We start from the raw sequence: 18,956 nt of genomic DNA, 5'->3' as shown, positions 1-18,956 counted from the left end.
TGTGTTGAAGGATGGATACAGCTGGATGTAGGATTTGCTTGTTTTGGGTAAGATATTATGCTTCCCCTCTATCCCCAACACCTGATTGCATAACTGGGAAAATTTCGGGAGTTTATAAGTGGGAATTCAAGTAGATCCTAGGATATCTTTCTGACAGATGTATGATTTGAAATTGGGGTTCGACGTCTAGTGGTCCGCCTATTCACGGTTGGTTTTACAGTGGTCTCGTTGTGTCTTAAAGAGTCCTTGGCTATGCCGACTCGGGGATGCTTCGTATGTCATGTGCATTGCCTTGTACATGATGGTGTTGTATGATCGAGCCCGTGTAGGCCCCACCACGAAAACTTCGGACGAAATCTCTATCATATGTTTGTTCCGGCTTATTCTGCAAGCCAATCCTTTGTTTTGTTTTGAGTTGTGGTATTCGAGTTGCTTCGAAGTCAAGTGTGATTCCATACTTTTCCTAAACGATGTTCTCATATTCCTATGTGGATACTAATCCTTCTCGATAATCGAGTTTGTCATATCACTCCTTTCAACCGGCGTGGTTCTCTTCAAGTGAATCCGATCGTTTTCAACATCCGCAAGATCAATTATCGGTTCTTTTCAACGGTGTTCATCTCATCCGCCCCAAGCTTGCCTTTGTTTTCCCGCCCACCCACCCTTTTTTTTCTTGAAGGACTAAGATTTCTTTATTAAGTATCCTTTTATTATTGTGAAGTCTCTCCATTCCTTTTTTCGTCAATGTTCTTACCCGGTGTTTTCCATGAAGATGTTCTACTAGCTCATATTTCATCATTCTTTTTCTTCTCCGGTGGATTTCAATTCAAGCCTTGTTGATCATATCCTTTTCCTCGTTTCAAATACCTTCTCATGCCGGTACACCTCTTAATCATCCACTTCTCCCTATTCAATTGTTCCGGAGTGTTCAAGATATCTCGAAGACTCGTGGTTCCACTCTATATTCATGCAAGATCTTTCGAGGATGTTACCTCGTTCAAGCCATTTATTTCAACCGACGCAATCTATCTTTTGAATCATTCAACGGTGTTTCTTTTGAGTGGGCCCTAACCCACAGTTCTTTTCCCAGGATCTTACCTGACTCTTCTTATTTTCCCGGAGCTATCCCCAAATTTTCTTTTCGAAGTTTGGCATAAGAATGATTTATCATCAGTCAAATGTCTTTCTCCAAGATTTTTCAAATTCTTTTCATAGTTGGCTCAACCTCTTCACTTTTGATTCTTCCGGAGTATCTCAACAATACATGGTGGTGTTTCTCGTCGTAATTCTCAGATTTGGAAGGCCGAAGAAGAGTTTTCCCTCCATATCTTGCTCCATTCTCTTCAAGATTCGTGATTCTAGCTTGTTCCACCCTGTCATAATTATTTTCGATTGTGGAAATTCTTTTCATCTATCCGGAGCAATTCAAAATTCTGTTCAGTTTGATTATCCGGAGGTCATCAATCCAGGTTTAGTCATTCCCAGTTTTCAGCTCTCGTTCTCCAAATCTTACCGGTGCATCATTCAAATATTCTCCTATCAGTTCGGGATCTATTCGTTCTCTTGTATCTAAATTCCTTCAAGTATCTTCTTTTGTTTTCCAATTCTTCCCGGTGAATTTGTGCTCTTGCTATTTTCATGTTCAATTTTTACGGTGGTTCTTCCAAGTTTCTTCTTCCTTCGTTTATCATATAAATGCATTCGTGTTTTCCTAATTCTACCAGTGGATCGTTGAAGACCTTCTCAAGCTTAAGTTATGCCTCTCCTTAATCCTTTCCACGAGAATAAATAGTATGCCAAATCTGTTGTTTGTCATCAATTTAAATTGGTGAAGGATACGCATAACGTAATCCTTATTCTTGTTCATCCAAGTGATTAATTCCCTATTCCGGAGGTGCATCAAATTCTCGATTCAAGTTGTCCATCTTTCTTTCCGGAGCTCAAAGTTATTTCAATTATATCATTCCAAAGATCTATCTAATCATTGCAAGGATTCACCTTGTGTTTTCAACTTGTCCTTCATTCCGTTTTGATCATCCTTTTGTTACCGGAGTTCTGCACGAAGGTTCTACATGCTGGTTCATCAAGGATTTAATTCCTTCTCGAAGTGTTCATCAAGTTTCTTTTCAGAGGTGCTCAAGCATTCTTCATCTTGCAATCCGAAGTGCAATTTTTTTTCTACCGCTCCATTGGAGGTGGTATTATGTCATTCTTGATCATTTGAGTTCATGTTTCATGATTCACATGTTGTCAAGAATGAGGTATTTAAACCCATCACTTTCTTCATTGGAGTTATCTTGTGTCACGTTGCACCTAAAGTCTTCCCGAAGGATTGTTGCTATTTATGTTGCTCATGATGACCCAAGTTCTTCATTTATCCTCCCGGTGAAAAAGTTTCTCATTTCCTTGTTCTTATCATTCCAATCTATCGTTTCCGTCAGTGACAGAATTTCTACTTAGTTTTGACATGTTTTCCATAAGCCCACTTAAAGCTTATCTTTTCATTGTTGGTTTTCCAATAACTCCGTTCGACCTTTCGCTTAAGGATGCCTTTTCAACTCTTTTGTGTCAGAAGTTGGCATTTTCTTCTCCATTCTCCTAGTTCAATTATCTATCTTCTATTCTTTTGTTCCGGAGGCATTGTCATGTTGCTTTCTTCAACCATCATCTCATTTTGTCAAAGATCATGTTCTTTTCATGCCTATCCATTTAACCAGAGTGTTGTACCCTTTTGCTCAAGTTCTTTTCGCCTTGTCAAGCCTTGCATCTCTTTTCAATCGGAGTGCTACCCGAATTTGTTCCTTCTTGTCCCTCTTTTCTAACGGAGTGTTTTCAACTACGTTCATCTCCGTTGTATTCTTTTCTCGAAATGGCTTAACCTTTTCAAGGTTCTTTGGTTTCACTCGTTTGTCAAAGATGCAACTTAGTTCTACCTCTTCTTTTTCTCTTCCGTTTTCCCTCCGGTGCCATTCTAGATCTCGGGACGAGATCCTCTCGTAGTGGTGGAGTGTTGTGACGCCCCAAGACCGGATCTTTAGACGCCTTCCAGGGTTTTTGGGTTTCATTGTGTGATTTGTTTGGTTTTTTGCATCATGTGCATTGCATCATGTCATCATGCCTTCATCTCATAAGTCTTTTGCGTCTCAACTAAATAAACCGTACGGATCTTCGATCCATTTAAACTGAGGGAATTCACATGGTGATTCTCTTTATAACATATCCTCCCGATATTAGGGAGCTATATTAAATATCCCATTAACTTGGAATCACCCATCACACAATTGCATTACTCTTCAACTCTTCTTGTATCCGACTTAACCTCATATATTTTTCCTTGTCATATCTCTCTCAAGCCATAGCCATGCATCATCCCTCTCACTTCCTTCTTCTTTCATGTCTTTGCAAGCGACCTTATTCCTCCTCCATTAATGTTCATCTTTTCCCTATAAATCTTGCCTTTTTTCCTACACCCTCTCTGTCAGATTTCATCCCATTCGAAGTTGTTTTGGTCAGGTTCAAAAATGATTGAAGTTTGAGAATAATTCAAACTCTAATTATTTTTCTACCTTCTAAAAATGCCAGAGCAATTCATTCAAACCCTACATAAATCCAGGGTTCCAGATATATTTTTATATATCTCATATTCCTAACCAAAACCCCTGGTTTTTCCCCTTTTGTTGGTTGTTTAATTATATAAACAATAAATTTAAGATAGGGAAGATTTTGGAAAGGAGAGGGAGCCCAGGTGCAGCCTCAGGCCCGCCGGCCCAAGGCCTCCTGCGCCAGCCCACTTGCAGCTAACCCTAGCCTACCACTCGATCCTCAACTCCCTCTCGTCCTCATCCACCGCCGCCTCTCCCTTCGTCCCTTTCCCCCGATCCACTTCTCTCCCTCGCGCTACACCCCAGCGCCCCATCTCCCTCAGCTCATTTTTCTCCCTCGCCGCCACTCTCACACACACATCGCACCAAGGGCCCGATCCCATCTCCCCTGCCCCACGCTATACCTCCCTCTTCTCCACGTCTGCTGCGCCGCCCAGGGTCTCCTTCGGCGTCGGCCTCTTGCGTCGCCGGTCTGCCTCCCCTTCCTTGCCAGAGCAAGCTCGCCGTCCGCCACCATGCTCCAGCGCCGCCTCGAGCTCATCTTCCTCGACCTCCATGCCGTCCCGCAACTCCCTCGCCCCGCTCGATCTGGACGCGGGATCCCGAGCACCTCGACCCGCTGCCTGCTTGCCGGAGCAGCATCAACAGCCCCATGCGCTGCCCGGGCCTCCCCTGCATCCTCCTCACCGCTGAACCGGCCTCCCCTCCATCTCCTCTGCGCCCATGGGCCTTGACGCCCTTGTTGTTGCGGCTGCTAGACCACCACGGCGCCATCAGGAAGACTATGGCCACCACCGAGAACCCCCGGACCTGTCAAGACGTGCACACGGAGACCCAAGTCAGGAGACTTCCGATGGCCCTCCAAGTTCAACAATCATCAACATCGGAGTACCACGACTTCAACAGGTGTACAACTACGCGGTTTCGCTGAGTACCCCTTCGGATTCGTCGAGTTTGACTACCCCAGAAGAACCGGAGCGCTAAGTACCACTACCTTCGTCTTCGGAATCGCTAAGAACGTCAAGTTCCTCCACGACGCCCTACGCCTAAAATGATCACCGAACCGAAAACAACGCCAAGTACTAGGTCAACAAGGACCGACAAGTTCACCTTCCGTCGTCTCCGAAATCGCCAGGTACCACGACGATACGAGAACAACTGCCGTCGACGTGCATTTTGCCAAGTACCACTACCGTCGTCCCTCGAAGACTCCGTGGACGTCAAGTTTCTCGCAGTGCCCCTGAACATCTACGGAAACTTGTGAGACTAAGAACCGTGAACGTGTACCGATGACCCTCAAGTTTGTCCACGATTGCTATGTACCACTACCATCGACGCGAACCACTACTTCCACTACGGCATGAGTACAACTACTACCACTACGAACGTGGCAAGAACGTCTACTTCCTCTACTTGCACCGAACCGATATGCTTCGAAACGCACGCTTCGAAGGTATAACCCCAAGACGACCGTCCGACAACATTTGCATGCGTTGTATGAGTTGCACCCTATGTTTGCACCGTGCCCGAGTTGTCACTTGCTCGGTCCTCCTCTTCTGCCGCTAATTCGTGGGGAACCCGGTTACCGGGATCACCCCACCATCTTGCACGACACGCTCCCGCACACTTCCCCTTTGCATCGATATCTCAATCGAGTTACCGGAAACCGATATGTTGCCGTGGCATCACTTTCGGATTCGTTGTCATGGCACCCCTTTTGTTTCCGTCACGATGACAAATGCCTCATATCTATCATGTCAACATTTTCATAAATATTGCATGAACTTGAACATGTCATCCGCATCATGTTAACAACTTTAAGATGTTTAAAATTGTTGTTGCATTAAATTGTTAATGCATATGGGGATTTACCGGATTTGTTGTTGGTTATATCCGGCCTCATTTAAATTGTTAGATGGTATAGTTTTGTTATGCTTCACCTCTTGCCATGTTAACCAACATTTAATATTGTTGAGTACCTAACCGAGAGTGAACTAAATAATTGATGTGGTGTTCCGTCAATATGCAACTCGTTGCATATTGAGCTCCATTTAACTTGTAGAGTTGTTTGTGCACTTTGCCATGCCATGTATCATTAAACCGGACATGCATCATACTTCTTCGGGTTTACTATGTTGTGTGCTTCTTTTCGGTGTTTGCTTCTTCGGGTTGGTTTCGGTAATGTCGCGTTTGTGAGGACCCGTTCGACTACGTCCGTTTGTCTTCTTCATGGACTCATTCTTCTTCCTTGCGGAATTTCAGGCAAGATGACCATACCCTCGAAATCACTTCTATCTTTGCTTGCTAGTTGCTCGCTCTTTTGCTATGCCTATGCTGCGATACCTACCACTTGCTTATCATGCCTCCCATATTGTTGAACCAAGCCTCTAACCCACCTTGTCCTAGCAAACCGTTGTTTGGCTATGTTACCGCTTTGCTCAGCCCCTCTTATAGCGTTGTTAGTTGCAGGTGAAGATTGGAGCTTGTTCCATGTTTGGAACATGGATATTTTGTTGGGATATCACAATATCTCTTATTTAATTAATGCATCTATATACTTGGTAAAGGGTGGAAGGCTCGGCCTTATGCCTGGTGTTTTGTTCCACTCTTGCCGCCCTAGTTTCCGTCATATCGGTGTTATGTTCCCGGATTTTGTGTTCCTTACGTGGTTGGGTTATAATGGGAACCCCTTGACAGTTCGTTTTGAATAAAACTCCTCCAGCAAGGCCCAACCTTGGTTTTACCATTCGCCACCTAGCCTTTTTCCCTTGGGAGTCGCGCATCCCGAGGGTCATCTTTATTTTTAAACCCCCGAACCAGTGCTTGTCTAAGTGTTGGTCCAGCCCAGAGTACCATGCGGGGCTGTCCCTTGGCAACTTGGGGTACGTTGGCTCCCGTACGCTTAGCTTATCTGGTGTGCCCTGAGAACGAGATATGTGCAGCTCCTATCGGGATTTGTCGGCACAGCGGGTGGTCTTGCTGGAATTGTTTTACCATTGTCGAGGATGTCTTGTAACCGGGATTCCGAGCCTGATCGGGTCTTCCCGCTAGAAGGAATATCCTTCGTTGACCGTGAGAGCTTGTGATGGGCTAAGTTGGGACTCCCCTGCAGGGTTTTGAACTTTCGAAAGCCGTGCCCGCGGTTATGGGCAGATGGGAATTTGTTAACGTCCGGTTGTAGAAAACCTGAAGTTGACCTTAATTAAAATACATCAACCGCGTGTGTTACCGTGATGGTCTCTTCTCGGAGGAGTCCGGGAAGTGAACACGGTGTTGGAGTTATGCTTGACGTAGGTTGTTCTAGGATCACTTCTTGATCATAGTTGTTCGACCGTGCTTTTGCCTTCTCTTCTCGCTCTCTTTTGCGAATAAGTTAGCCACCATATATGCTAGTCGCTTGCTGCAGCTCCACCTCACACCTTTTACCCTTCCTATAAGCTTAAATAGTCTTGATCGCGAGGGTGCGAGATTGCTGAGTCCCCGTGACTCACAGATACTTCCAAAACCAGTTTGCAGGTGCTGATGTTACCGAGCAGGTGACGCAACCAAGCTCAAGGAGGAGCTCGATGAAGATCTTGTCCTTTGTGTCGTTTCGTGCTAGTTGATCAGTAGTGGAGCCCAGTTGGGGTCGATCGGGGATCTATGTAGCTTTTGGGGTAGTCTTCTTTTGTTTTGGTTCCGTAGTCGGACCTTGATTGTATCTGCTTGATGTAATGCTTTATTCATGTATTGGGTGAAGTGGCGATTGTAAGCCAACTATGTATCTCTTTCCCTTATGTATTACATGGGTTGTGTGAAGATTACCTCACTTGCGACATTGCTTTCAATGCGGTTATGCCTCTAAGTTGTGCTTCGACATGTGGGAGATATAGCCGCATCGCGGGCGTTACAGATCTAAATACTCTGAATTTTTAGAACGCCTTCTAGGTAAAGGAAGATCATATTTAGTTTCATCAAGATTCATATTGCAAAACAAATATTTAATAGGAGACACATCAATAACTTTTAGATCTTCATCTTGATTTTCATAGGAATTGGAAGAACACGCTTTAATAAAGGCATCTTTGGAGGCACGCATCCTAGCGGTTCTTTCCTTGCACTCATCAATGGAAATTCTCATGGCTTTGAGAGACTCATTGATATCATGCTTAGGAGGAATAGATCTAAGCTTTAAAGAATCAACCTCAAGAGAAATTCTATCAACGTTCCTAGCCAAATCATCAATTTTAAGCAATTTCTCTTCAAGCAAAGCATTAAAATTCTTTTGTGAATTCATAAATTCTTTAACACTATTCTCAAATTCAGAGGGCATCTTATTATAATTTCCATAAGAGTTGTTGTAAGAATTCCCATAATTATTAGAAGGATTACTAGGATAAGGCCTAGGATTAAAATTCCCTCTATAAGCGTTGTTACCAAAATTATTCCTACCAAAAAAATTCACATCCATATATTCATTGTTATTCTCAATCAAAGTAGACAAAGGCATATCATTAAGATTAGAAGAAACACTCTTAGTAGCAAATAATTTCATAAGTTCATCCATCTTTCCACTCAACACATTGATTTCTTCTATCGCATGCACTTTTTTATTAGAAGTTCTTTCAGTATGCCATTGAGAATAATTAACCATAATATTATCTAGGAGTTTAGTAGCATATCCTAAAGTGATTTCCATAAAATTGCCTCCCGCGGCCGAATCTAAAAGATTTCTAGAGGCAAAATTCAATCCGGCATAAAATTTTTGTATAATCATCCACAAATTCAAACCATGAGTAGGGCAATTACGTATCATTAATTTCATTCTCTCCCAAGCTTGTGCAACATGTTCATGATCAAGTTGTTTAAAGTTCATAATATTGTTTCTAAGAGAGATGATCTTAGTGGGAGGGAAATACTTAGAGATAAAAGCATCTTTTGCACTTGTTCCAGGAATCGATACTATTTTTAGGCAAAGACAAAAACCAAGCTTTAGCACGATCTCCAAGTGAAAAAGGAAATAGCTTCAATTTAACGACATCATTATCGACATCTCTTTTCTTTTGCATAGCACATAAATCAACGAAGCTATTCAGATGAGTAGCGGCATCTTCACTTGGAAGGCCGGCGAATTGATCTTTCATAACAAGATTCAACAAAGCAGCATTGATTTCACAAGATTCAGTATTGGCAAGAGGAGCAATGGGAGTGCTAAGGAAATCATTATTATTGGTATTGGTGAAGTCACACAATTTGGTAGTATCTTGAGCCATCGCGACAAACAAGCAAACAAACTAGCACACGAGCAAACAAGGGCAAACGGGCAAAAGAGGCAAATAGAGAGGGAGGATGGAGAGTGAGAGGGCGAATAAAACAGCAAGGGTGAATTGGGGGGAGAGGAAAATGAGAGGCAAATGGAAAATAATGTAATGCGAGAGATAGGGATTGTGATGGGTACTTGGTATGTTGACTTTTGCGTAGACTCCCCGGCAATAGCGCTAGAAATTCTTCTTGCTACGTCTTGAGCTTGCGTTGGATTTCCCCGAAGAGGAAAGGATGATACAGCAGAGTAGTGTAAGTATTTCCCTCAGTTTTTGAGAACCAAGGTATCAATCCAGTAGGAGGCCACGCTCAAGTCCCTCATACCTGCACAAAACGATAGCTCCTCGCAACCAACGCGATTAGGGGTTGTCAATCCCTTCACAGTCACTTACGAGAGTGAGATCTGATAGATATAATATTTTTGGTATTTTTGGTATAAAGATGCAAAGTGAAAATTAAAGGCAAAGTAAAAGGAAAGCAAGATTAAAGTGATGGAGATAGATATGATGAGAATAGACTCGGGGGCCATAGGTTTCACTAGTGGCTTCTCTCAAGAGCATAAGTATTCTACGGTGGGTGAACAAATTACTGTTGAGCAATTGACAGAATTGAGCATAGTTATGAGAATATCTAGGCATGATCATGTGTATAGGCATCACGTCCGTGCCAAGTAGACCGAAACGATTCTGCATCTACTACTATTACTCCACTCATCGACCGCTATCCATCATGCATCTAGAGTATTAAGTTAAAAACAGAGTAACGCTTTAAGCAAGATGACATGATGTAGAGAGATAAATTCATGCAATATGAAATAAACCCCATCTTGTTATCCTCGATGGCAACGATGCAATACGTGCCTTGCTGCCCCTTCTGTCACTGGAAAAGGACACCGCAAGATCGAACCCAAAGCTAAGCACTTCTCCCATGGCAAGAACTACTAATCTAGTCGGCCAAACCAAATGGATAATTCGAAGAGACCTGCAAATATAACCAATCATACATAAAAGAATTCAAAGAAGATTCAAATATTATTCATAGATAGACTCGATCATAAACCCACAATTCATCGGTCTCAACAAACACACTGCAAAAAGAAGATTACATCGAATAGATCTCCACAAGAGAGGGGGAGAACTTTGTATTGAGATTCAAAGAGAGAGAAGAAGCCATCTAGCTACTATGTAACATCCCAAATTTTCAATTTGGAATGTTATACATTAGGTCATCATGCATATCATATTTTATTTTGCTTTTGGTTTTGATCCTAGAAAATCCTAAGCAACTCAAGGACCCACGGAGAGAGTTGGGGATTTCGTTATTTACATATTTGAGTTTTCTCAAGTTATGTAAACAGGATCATTTGATTTTATTTATTTTATCATCAATTATTTCTATTACAAAAATATGAGAGAGGGAATAAAATGACTTTCCCAAAATATAGAAATATTGAGGATTTAATAAAAAAATCAAATAAGTTTTATTTCGGAGTTTTTTGGTATTTTTATTTGAATTTAGGAAAAATGCGCATTTTTCAAAGTTGTAGTTTGGGCCGAGATAAATGTTCACTATATCGGGCTTGATTTTAGAAACCCGGCAAAATTTATTTCGTGATTTTTGGAGTCCGTTTAGTATTTCTTTTTATTTTTCTTCCGAGCGAATTTATATATAAAAAACGCGTAACCGACTTCGGGCCGTAACCGGCCAGGAGACCGCCGGCCGGGCGTTTAAATAGCACTCAAGGCCGGCCCGAGAGGAGAGCAGCCGCCAGCCCCGGAAACCCTAACCCTAATCCGCCGCAGCCGCCGGAGCGCGCGCCTTTCGAGGTTCGCCACCGCCTCGTTTTCCGTGCAGTTTTTTTTAAAAAAAATTCTGTTCTTCGTTTGTCCTTTTCGTCGGATTTTCCGCGGTTATTTTCTGATCGCGATTTCTGATCCGATTTTCGTTTTAGTATAACTTTTCGCTCGTTTATCGGAATCAGGCGATTCAAGCGCCTGGAGTTTCGTCTCGAAACCCTCTTTCCGAATAATCAACTTAAACAAGTTTTTGTTACTGTAAAATTTGCCCTAGATCCAGATTACTAGAACGAAGTTGTTTCTTTCGCCATTTGATTTCTTTTGCTTCGTTCGATTTGATTCTTTTTCCCAACCAGGGTTCTTAAGTTGAACTCTCTGGTTAGATCTTCTATTTGAGTTTTACCTGTGCATTAGATGAGTACTTATTGTATGCTTGTTGTTTGTCTGCGATAGAATACCCGGAGTGCGCCGCCTGTTACGTTGAATCTCTAGGTTTCGCGGATCATCAGCAAGGCAAGTAACACTTTGATCATACCTTTTTCTACAACCCAGTTTTATTGCATTAGATCAATCCTCACACATTGCATGATTAGGATCTAATTAAATTGTGGGATGGGAAGTAGATGAGGTAGTACCTATTACCTGTTTATTATCAAACCTTTGGGAGTTACTTCTACGTTTGCTTATTATGCCATGCTATGCTAGTAGACGTGGGTTGGGTGAGTGACATCCATGACAAATGTGAGATTGCTAAATTAATGGTTTATCTAAGGTGGCAACCTAACACACATCTGGGTGGATTGAGGCACCTGGGGTTTCCAGGACTTGCCTGTTTTATTTTGGACCGCCACCCAGGCCCAAAGGGATCATGAGATTATTCATACTAGAAACTTCCGTGTGCAGCCACAAGCCATTATGGGCTCTGGCATAGTTGACTAAGTTGTGCGAACTCTTACAGTGGTAGACTAGCAGATGTAGGGGATGTAGGTGGTACGGTCTACCCGATCGTAAGGTGCTAGCGCTTCTGAAAGACTATGTCTTGGTTATCCGTCTTCTCAAACACCATGTAGTGCGAGAAACCAAACGGAGGCGATAGAGTCTTGTGGGGAAAAGTGCGCAAACCTCTGCAGAGTGTAATAAACTAATCATGGTTAGCCGTGTCCCCGGTTATGGACATCTTGAGTATCTAGTACCTGGATTATCATGTGAATCTCAACATGTTACTCTAAAGTAATTTTGATGGGTTTTAATGATGTTACTTAATTGGGATTGAGAATGCTGTCAACCATTCTCAATGTTTAACAACCACCCTGATAGTAATTAATTTATTCCTTTGAAGTAGGGAAAAATTGGCTTTACGCAAAAACTGTAACCATAGAGCTTTCCACCAGCCAAATATGCATATAGTATAGTTGTTGCATTCGATTACTCTCTATGTGTTACCTTGCCAGCATATTCCATGTGCTGACCCGTTTTTGGGCTGCAACGTTAATGTTGCAGACTTTTCAGACGACGATTAAGGAGTTTTTAGGTCGTGGTTCTATACTGAGTGATGCCGTTGGAGTTGATGGACTCACTTATCTTCCAAGCCTTCCGCTGTTATCGTCACTAGATGGCCTTAAGCCATATTTATTGTAATAAGTTCTCTTTTGAGACACTCGATGTAATAAGTGTGTGATTGCTACTCTGCTATAAATCCTCCGAGTACTGTGTGGTGTCAGCATTACTGATCCAGGGATGACACCGGAGCACAGAGATCAGACTATTTGAGGTCTGGTCGCTACAGAGATGGTATCAGAGCACACGCTGACTGTAGGACACGACCACTAAGCCAAAGACCTAGATCACTAGATCACTCTCTTCTCTTCTGACTTCTCATCTTTTCTACTCTTTAGGATGGCGGATGCAAGGAACAAGTTCACCCAACCAGATGAAGATACACCCTTTGGACGCCACTTGAAGGAAGTCACTAGATACCTGAACATAGGAATACCAAGCTTCACGGGAACCTACAACGCCACTTTACCCGAAGAAGAGCGCTGGATGATACAAGTTCAAGTTCCAGGAAGGACGTTCATGCCAGTCACTGAGCCCATAGAATTTTCTTTTGATGCACCAACTTGGAGTCTAGGAAAGAGCATGGCAGCTCACATCGCCATGGGACGCATTGGAGAAGTCTACCACAAGGATCTCAAGGATACTATCTACCAGATTTGTGGGCGCCGAGATGAACACTGGGAGATGATCAGCACCAGGAAGGATAGATCAATTGCAGCTTTTATTCAGGAGTTAAACCAGCACATTCGACGACAGGAGAATCAGATGTGCGCCGACATGATAGATCTAAAGAAGGCTAAGACTAGAATTAAGGAACTGGAGGAAGAACTCAAGGCTACACGCGAAGGTTATGAAGAAGAAATTGAAGTATTGGTGGAGAAGAATGACGACCTGATCAAGAAGATTGGCATATTTATGGGAGGCCCAACACCAATAGATGAAGACGAAGAACCCAAGGAGATTAGCCCGGAGGACTACATCATCATTGACGGCACCAACTCGGAACAAGATAGTAGTGATGATGACTATGTTGATGAAGCAGGAGCGGATATCATGGAGTCTACAACTGTAGAATATTTCTAGTAGACCACCTCATCAGTAGTAGTAGTCCACCATGTAAATATAGTAGTCCGAGCACTTTGCGATAGTTAGATCGATTGTATGCCTTTGTTTGATTGATTGAAGTGAATTGTGTGCTTTTGCCTCATGTGCATATGGGTAGTGTTTTCCCTTTAGACCCCCTCTATTCTTATATCTCATCTTTTCTAAACCCTCAGATGCCTCCGAGACGTGACCCCGGATTTGCCTTTCCACCGGAGCTCACCCAGTTGATCCAGCAGCAGAACACCTTGATGCAGTTGCTAGTTCAGAATCAGAATCAGGGGAACAACAACAACAACCCACCACCACCACCACCACCTATTGACCACTTAGCCTGTTTTCTTAGGCTAAATCCGCCGGTGTTTTCCAGTAGCACCGAGCCGATTGTAGCAGATGATTGGCTCCGCAAGATATCTAGGGAGTTGACCACAGCAGGATGCACAGATGTGGAGAAGGTTAAGTTTGCCGCACATCAGTTAGAAAGACCCGCAGCATCTTGGTGGGAGAATTTCACAGCCACCTTCCCAGTCGACACTGTCACATGGGACCAGTTTCAGCAAGCTTTTCGTACTGCTCATGTTTCAGTAGGAGCAATGGCCATGCAGAAGCGTGAGTTTCGTAACTTGCGCCAAGGAGGACGGACAGTTGGCCAGTATGTGGAGGAGGTTAGTAAGCTAGCACGTTATGCCCCAGATGACGTTGCTACAGATGCAGCTAAGTAGGAGAAATTCCTGGAAGGACTGAATGATGAATTGAGCATGCAGTTGATGGTAGCCACCTTTAACAACTACCAGGATTTGGTAGATCGTGCTCTTATGATTGAAGGGAAGCAGCAGCAAATTGAGAACCACAAGAGGAAGTATGGACAAGGAAAGTATAATTCAGGAGCTCAGCAGAAGCCTCGTTTTACCCCTAGACCAGGAGGACATTTTCAGCATACCCATGGAGTAGGTAGCTCGCACAATCACAATGGCACCAAGAATGGTAATGGGAATGGAGGAAGTAATGGACAGAACCGCAGCACCCCCTCAACCCCAGCCAAGAAGGATTTGAGCCACGTCACTTGCTATAAGTGTTCGAAGCCAGGACATTATGCAAATGAATGTCCTGAAGGCCAAAACGACAATGGAAGTTCTGGGAAGAAGCCGAACCCTTTCAACAGGGGACAGGTGAATCACGTTAGCGTGGAGGAGGTTGAAGCTCAGCCCGATGCAGTAATAGGTAAGTTTTTGGTTAAGACATTTACTGCACTCGTTCTTTTTGATACTGGAGCATCGCATTCATACATCTCAAGGGGATTTGTGGATAAGTATAACCTACCAACCCAAGCCCTTAGGTCACCCATGTTAGTAACCTCGCCAGGAGCAGAGTATGTGGCAAGTTTATGGTGTGATCGGTTACCATTAAGGATTGGTAACTATGTTTTTCCCTCAGACCTAATAGTATTCGAATCTCAAGGATTGGATGTGATATTAGGCATGGATTGGTTATCAAAGTATAAAGGGAATATTGAGTGTGCTAGTAAGTCAATTTTGCTTACCACACCAGAAGGGAGGAGGATCAAGTATGTATCCCGGCATGTACCAAAAAGGACACAAGTGAATTGCCTAACAGGAGTTGTGCAGGAGGAAGTACCAGTGGTAAAGGATTTTCCTGATGTATTTCCCGAAGAGTTGCCAGGCATGCCACCGGATAGAGACATTGAGTTTTTGATTGAGTTGTTGCCAGGCACTGGGCCAATATCAAAGAGACCATATAGGATGCCAGCAAAAGATTTCGTGGAAATTAAGAAGCAGATTAAGGAGTTACTGGATAAGGGAGATATTTGCCCAAGTTTTTCGCCTTGGGGATCACCAGTACTTCTAGTGGAAAAGAAGGATGGATCGTTACGGATGGTTGTTGACTATCGAGGATTGAACGAAGTAACGATCAAGAACATGTACCCACTACCAATGATCAACGATCTATTTGACCGATTGCAAGGAGCTAAAGTGTTTTCCAAGATCGATTTGCGATCAGGATACCACCAGTTGAAGATTCGAGAACGGGATATACCTAAGACAGCATTCACCACAAGATATGGACTATATGAGTATACCGTTATGTCATTTGGACTGACTAACGCGCCTGCCTATTTTATGAACATGATGAACAAAGTGTTTATGGAGCTTTTGGATAAGTTCGGCGTAGTGTTCATTGATGATATCCTGGTTTATTCGAAGAATGAAGAGGAGCATAAGGAGCATTTGCGTTTGGTACTTGGAAAGCTCAGAGAACATCAGCTATACGCCAAATTTAGCAAATGTGAGTTTTGGTTGAAAGGAAGTAGGATTCCTCGGACACGTTATATCCGGAGAAGGTATAGCAGTAGATCCCGCTAAAGTTGAAACCGTGACCAAGTGGGAAGCACCAACAACAGTTGGAGAGATCCGGAGTTTTCTTGGACTCGCAGGATACTACTGGAGATTTATTGAGAATTTCTCAAAGATTGCAAAGCCTATGATGGAGTTGCTGAAGAAGAATACTAAGTTCAAATGGACTGATGAGTGTGAGGCTAGTTTCCAGGAGTTGAAGAAACGCTTGGTTACCTCACCGGTGTTGATTTTGCCAGATCAAACCAAGGATTATGAGGTGTATTGCGACGCTTCACGTCGAGGACTTGGAGCAGTGCTTATGCAGGAAGGGAGAGTTGTTTCATATGCTTCACGACAACTGAAGCCCCACGAATTGAATTATGCTACGCATGATTTGGAGTTATCAGCCGTAGTGCATGCATTGAAGACATGGAGACATTTCCTCATTGGGAATCATTGTGAGGTGTACACGGATCATAAGAGTTTGAAGTACATTTTCACGCAGAAGGAGTTGAATCTCAGACAAAGGAGATGGTTGGAGCTTATCAAGGATTATGATATGAGATTGCATTATCATCCCGGGAAGGCTAATGTAGTAGCTGATGCATTAAGCCGCAAGAGCTATGTCAATACACTAATGACGGGAGAAATACCCAAGGAGTTAGCAGAAAATCTTCGTGAACTATGTGTGGAAATAGTTCCGAGAGGCTATGTAGCAGCACTAGAGATTCAGTCAACTTTGATGGATAGAATCAGAGAAACTCAGAAAACGGACAAGGAGATTTCCGCCATAAAGGAGAAACTGAGCAAAGGAAAAGCTAAAGGATTTCGTGAGGATGAGCACGACACCCTATGGTTTGAAGACCGTGTTTACGTGCCCAATGACCCGGAGATCAGAAAGTTGATTTTGCAAGAGGCACATGACTCACCGTATTCGATTCACCCAGGAAATACCAAGATGTATTTGGATTTGAAGGATATTTTCTGGTGGACCGGAATGAAAAAGGATATTCCGGAGTATGTAGCGGTTTGTGATGTATGTCAGAGAGTAAAGGCAGAGCATCAGAAGCCAGCAGGATTGTCGCAACCATTGCCGATACCCGAATGGAAGTGGGATAAGTTAGGCATGGATTTTATCACGGGATTACCAAGGACTCGTTCAGGCTATGACTCGATTTGGGTTGTAGTTGATCGATTGACGAAGTTAGCTCATTTCATCCCAGTAAAGACCACTTACACAAGTGCTAAGTTGGCAAAGATATACATGACCAGGATCATTTGTCTGCATGGAGTTCCGAGGAGTATCGTATCAGATAGAGGAACCCAGTTTACCTCAAAGTTCTGGAAGCAGTTGCATGAGACTTTAGCTATCAGGCTAGAGTTTAGTACAGCTTTTCACCCGCAGACAGATGGACAGACTGAGAGAGTCAATCAGATTTTGGAGGATATGCTGAGAGCTTGTGCGCTAGATTATGGATCTAGTTGGGACGATAATTTGCCATATGCAGAGTTCTCTTACAATAATAGCTATCAGACCAGTTTGAAGATGGCCCCTTTCGAGGCTTTGTACGGAAGGAGGTGCAGGACACCGTTGTCATGGGACGAAGTTGGAGATCGCCAGTTGTTTGGACCAGATCTGATTAAAGAGTCTGAATGGAAGGTGAAGTTGATTCGCGATAGGCTCAAGGTAGCCCAGTCCAGGCAGAAGAGCTACGCAGATTCTAAACGCAAGGAGACAGTTTACGAAGTCGGAGATAGAGCTTATCTTCGAGTATCCCCACTTCGAGGGATTAAGCGCTTTGGAGTTAAGGGGAAGTTAGCGCCACGATTTGTAGGACCATATCGAGTTTTGGAGCGTATGGGAGAAGTGGCCTACAAGTTGGAATTGCCAGAAGGATTGGCCAGAGTGCATGATGTGTTCCACGTTTCTCAGTTGAAGAAGTGTCACACGGAGATGGCTGACATACCTTTGAGAGACACAGTACCATTAGAAGCAATTCAGTTGGATGACAATTTGACCTATGAGGAGAAACCAGTCAAGATCCTCGAGTTTGCCAGTCGAGTTACTCGTAGCAAGGTTATCAAGTTTTGCAAAGTTTAGTGGAGCCACCACACGGAGGATGAAGCCACCTGGGAGCGAGAGGAAGATTTGCTCAAAGACCACCCTCACCTATTTTCTAGCCAACCCGAATCTCGAGGGCGAGATTCATCTTAAGGGGGGTAGGTTTGTAACAGCCCAAATTTTCAATTTGGAATGTTATACGTTAGGTCATCATGCATATCATATTTTATTTTGCTTTTGGTTTTGATCCTACAAAATCCTAAGCAACTCAAGGACCCACGGAGAGAGTTGGGGATTTCGTTATTTACATATTTGAGTTTTCTCAAATTATGTAAACAGGATCATTTGATTTTATTTATTTTATCATCAATTATTTCTATTACAAAAATATGAGAGAGGGAATAAAATGACTTTCCCAAAATATAGAAATATTGAGGATTTAATAAAAAAATCAAATAAGTTTTATTTCGGAGTTTTTCGGTATTTTTATTTGAATTTAGGAAAAATGCGCGTTTTTCAAAGTTGTAGTTTGGGCCCAGATAAATGTTCACTATATCGGGCTTGATTTTAGGAACCGGGCAAAATTTATTTTGTGATTTTTGGATTCCGTTTAGTATTTCTTTTTATTTTTCTTCCGAGCGGATTTATATATAAAAAAAACGCGTAAGACTTCGGGCCGTAACCGGCCAGGAGACCGCCGGCCGGGCCTTTAAATAGCACTCGAGGCCGGCCCGAGAGGAGAGCAGCCGCCAGCCCCGGAAACCCTAATCCGCCGCCGCTGCCCACCGCCGCCGCCGCCGGAGCGCGCGCCTTTCGAGGTTTGCCGCCGCCTCGTTTTCCGTGCAGTTTTTTTAGAAAAAATCTGTTCGTCGTTTGTCCTTTTCGTCGGATTTTCCGCGGTTATTTTCTGATCGCGATTTCTGATCCGATTTTTGTTTTAGTATAACTTTTCGCTCGTTTATCGGAATCAGGCGATTCAAGCACCTGGAGTTTCGTCTCGAAACCCTCATTCCGAATAATCAACTTAAACAAGTTTTTGTTACTGTAAAATTTGTCCTAGATATAGATTACTAGAACGAAGTTGTTTCTTTTGCCGATTGATTTCTTTTGCTTCGTTCGATTTGATTCTTTTTGCCAACCAGGGTTCTTAAGTTGAACTCTCTGGTTAGATCTTCTATTTGAG

This window comes from Triticum urartu, chromosome 1A (genome assembly GCF_056163025.1).
Source record: "Triticum urartu cultivar PI428250 chromosome 1A, HENAU_Tu73, whole genome shotgun sequence".
NCBI classification, from domain to species: domain Eukaryota; kingdom Viridiplantae; phylum Streptophyta; class Magnoliopsida; order Poales; family Poaceae; genus Triticum; species Triticum urartu.
Note: the sequence above shows the minus strand (reverse complement) of the source record.